The sequence below is a fragment of the Centruroides sculpturatus genome, unplaced genomic scaffold, assembly GCF_000671375.1.
Source record: "Centruroides sculpturatus isolate CEXI.00-Female unplaced genomic scaffold, Cexi_2.0 scaffold628, whole genome shotgun sequence".
Classification (NCBI taxonomy): domain Eukaryota; kingdom Metazoa; phylum Arthropoda; class Arachnida; order Scorpiones; family Buthidae; genus Centruroides; species Centruroides sculpturatus.
In genome coordinates this window covers 405,669-409,902 of record NW_019385010.1, presented here as the reverse complement: position 1 = coordinate 409,902, position 4,234 = coordinate 405,669, and the positions used below count along the sequence as shown (strand labels likewise).

Here is a 4,234-nt window from a genome sequence, read left to right as displayed (position 1 = left end):
ATCTATAGAATTATATTAATAATTTATCACAATTATCATTTAATTAATTGTTTAACGTAGTTATATAACATATAAATCGTGTTTACATTAGCTCTATCAAATGTCTTATACATTTCCAACTCACTAGTACATTTAGCCAGTGGCTCAATCTGGAGCCTTTGAAGTTTATCCTTTTCATTACAATGTTCACGTAAAGTTATTCCTGTTGTTGGCCTCATTGCAAAAGCTCTGGAGGCAACAAACCTCATGAAAACAATTGAAAAAAATCTAAAAAAGGCCTGTTTCAATAATATCGACAAACGATTTTGTGGCGTAGAAAAGAATATGTTATACAGTGTTTCTACAGCGTTAGATCCCAGATTTAAGAATTCAGATTTCAAAAGCAAAATATGCAAATGCAGTTTCTTTCATCAATAACTAGCAGATTAGAATAGTCTACGGTCACATGGGGAAATCAGAGATCCCATAAAGTCTAAAGGTTTTTGTAGTACATTTAAAACTTACTTAGAAGCCGCAACTATACCACGCAATGTCGATCCTGTCGTTACGTGGCAGTCAACGTTTGCCCATTTCAATTATCACCTTTCGAAACTGGCTGTTACATATTCCAGCAACCTCAGAACCTGCAGAACGTCTTTTTTCAAAAGTTGGAAATATTATTACAAAGAAACGATGCGCATTGCATCCAGAAACTCGCTGTTATCAGTAGCTTTGAGGTTAATGATATACTTTCTTTTTCATTATAGTTTGTTTTGTAATATTGTGTAAATTTGCAATTACAAATTAATAAATGTTCTATAAAAATGTGAAACCCGTGAATGGTCTTTTTGTTAACAAGTATTATTAAAAATAATAGTGTTTTACTAACTTAATAAACACTGTTGTTATTAAAGGTGTGATAATCGATTGATAATCGATTTTCATCGTACTATACATTACAACGTATGATTATGGGTATTGTACAACCAAAGTTTGAATTCGGAGAACAAATTCGATCTGAAAAGTGAAATATAGTGCGACTATGGTTTCTTAGTGAAAATACAGTGTGTTTAATTGCGATTGTTTAATTTAATTACAAGTGTCTTAACAATAAATCCAGTGCACGGACATCCACAATTCGGGCTATATATGGAAAAAAAGATTTTGAATTACAAATGAATGTGACACTAGAAGAAAGCGTTAGGCGCCATCTCGTATTAATATTAACAATTATAATATTTAATTAAATAATTTAGATGAAACTAGAAGAAAAGAATCGGCCCAAAGCGGGACTCTAACCCGTATCTTTCGCTTACCCTGCGAATGCGTTACCAGTTACGCTACCCGAATATCCGGTCCGATCTCTTCTTTCAGGATATGTAAGCTTAAGATATAACCATCATTGGCTATTACGGGACGCAATCGCACTCTCGTCGGCCATCGTATACCCAGCAAGGCATAGATATACAGTAGACCCCCTATAACACGGGGTCATATAACACGGAACGTATCAATCGTGTTATTGGGGTCTACTATACAAATATAAACACGAACCGAAACCGGATGTATTCGCAAACGTTTTTGAAAATACAGTAGTGTCCGCTTATAACGAATCTGTACGGACCGTAGGAACTGGTCCGTTATTTCTTCGAGTTTCCGGCGTCCTTATCCGTTGCTCGGTCCTCCACAGCGGAAAGCCGAGACCTTAACCGCTCCGATATCCAGTCACACGGAACAGCTTATAAAATGCCGGATTTACAGAATATATTGTCACGTAAGAATAACCCGATAAATAACAAAACCATAATGCAGGTTTCTTACGAATAATACGAGACATTTCACGTTAAGGATTGTCAGATCGTTTTACTTACATCTTGGAATCTTCTCCAGACTTTCAGATATTTACAATGTGTCCATGGAAAGAATCAATTTTGGTATTAACCGACGAGCATCGGCCATGCCTACTTAGTTTGGCAAGTTATTTCCCGTTTCTTCCTCGTTTGTTAAGCTCGTCACCGCCATTATAAACAGTGTTATGGAAGCTTCGTGTTCTGGTATTAGAATACGAGGAAGTTTGTTTAATAGTTGTTAAATGCATGCTATGGAAAATTAACACAATTAACAGAAAAGTCGTTCTGCCATCTGCTGAAAGAAAACGAAATAAAATTCGCGTATTGCCTGACAAAAAACGAAAAGTACTGAGGTCATTATGAAATGTGCTGATTAGTTTAACGCATTGTTTTTCAACCTGTGGGTCGCGATCCCCAGTGGGGGTCGCACAGCCTTACACGGGGGGTCGCGGGTAAAAGAAAAAGACAAGTGTTTGTAGGTCCTACATTACAATAAAAAAAAAAAAAACTACAATTTCAGTGGGAAGGCTGTGCCTGTTTATTTTACACTGTAAAATAAACCTGAAAAACCAATTGTACTGTAAAATTTACAGTACAATTGGTTTTTCGATCGATATTTAGCTCTCAACAGAAAGAAAATTAAATACATAGTTTTTAAAATCACTGATNCCATTGCTAAAGCTTGTTTTCGTCTCGAAGCAGCACACCAAATCACCACTGATTTCTGATAACTTATTTTTCTGCGAAAACTTCGTTGAACTTCGGAGACATCATTAATATAAATAATTTTAATTGCCGTTGAATAAGAAATGTTTCTTTCACAAGAAATGTATAAAATTACAGTGCTGTATTAGACTTACAATACCTAATTTACATACTGTACAGACGATAGTTAGCGTAAAATCTCCGTAGCGTGGCGCCACGCGGCGGATAAAATACATATAATTATAATAAAGTTACAATAAATTAAGTTAATATATAATTATATATACAGTGCCTGATTTATATATAATTAATATATAATTATATGTACAGTACAGTGGCGTGCCGTGACATTTGATAGTAGGGAAGCTGTGTTTCTGTAAGAAGCCGACTTCCAAGGGCAATCAGTCAATTGCGCGTCAGTGATAGTCAAGGGTCCATCACTGACGCGCAATTGTAAAAACCGTAAACCAGTAAAGCCAGTAAAAACCGCAGACTTCTCTAAATGTATTTTTAATATCATAATTACTAGTGATGTAACGAATATTAGGTTACTATTCGGTATTCGGCCTATTTTTCAGTATTCGGACGAATACCGAATATTTAATCACTATTCGGCCGAATACCGAATACCTAAAAACAGGAGTAAGAAATAACAAAAACACAGTAAATTAATCATTTTGGTATTTAGATTTAATGTTATCGGGTTAGTGTTATTTGTTTATATTTATTTATAACTTATAACATGCACAAAATAAAAAAGAAAATAATATTAGTCACACGTATTCACAATTTATAATTACAAAGATCAGCTCACGTACACACCTATTCGTTCGAGAATCGTCACACATCTGACAGTGAGGGTCTGACCCTGCCTATCCTTCTTTTTAAGCGCCTGTCTTTGCTCTTCCCTTTCTGTTTCCTCTATCGCTCTAGTCCACGAATGCCTATGCATACATCATAATACGCGCTCACGATACTTTCGATTCGTCACTTTTCCATCATAGATTTCCCATTTTACAATTACGTGACTCAGCCTGGTGATAACGGAGAAAGGAGACAGATAGGACGTCGGTATATGTCACAGTTATGATTTCACATATTCGAGACAGCTTGGTAGCCCGAACGGCCCCAGGTTTTCGCCCGTGCACGCTAAGTGACTTTCATTACAAGCATTTAGCTTTCCGAAGTCTATGACAACAATTGTTTGACATTAACGGCTGCGAATTTCGCGCTAATAAGCTGCCTCGACTTGTTCGATTATGTTATCAACTCAATTTCATATTTATTTTCACATTTTCACTTCGCGGTCCTTCTCTGTTCTTTCTCCGTTATTTACACGTGTAGGTCATTTCATTGTTATCCACATTTAATATCATCACTTATCACATACTGCCATGACGCTCAATACTGCCATGACGCTCATAAACGCGTACAATAGTATATAGTTAATTGCACGCGCGTTACTGCACGCGCGTGCAATTAACTATATACTATTGTACGCGTTTATTATTTAAAAATGTATATATATTATAATCATATATTATGTATTTAATTTTACTCATATTTTATGTAATCAAGGTTATACTCATATATTATGTAATTAATATTATATACTTGTATTCACCCGGTTATGCACAAGCGGCACCGGGATATGTCTTGTGACATATACAAAATAAATATCTGAATCTGAATCTGAATCT

At 35.5% G+C, this 4,234-nt stretch overlaps 1 protein-coding gene across 1 annotated transcript in view; it reads right to left on the bottom strand.

Moving 5' to 3' along the window:
* The window catches only part of LOC111633351 (adipolin-like), a 32,750-nt gene extending 30,774 nt beyond the window's left edge, over positions 1 to 1,976 (bottom strand). The window contains exon 1 of the mRNA XM_023377906.1: positions 1,851 to 1,976. The gene's annotated coding sequence lies outside the window, so the exon portion shown is untranslated. The remainder of the gene's footprint in view (positions 1 to 1,850) is intronic.
* Positions 1,977 to 4,234: the final 2,258 nt, after the last annotated feature.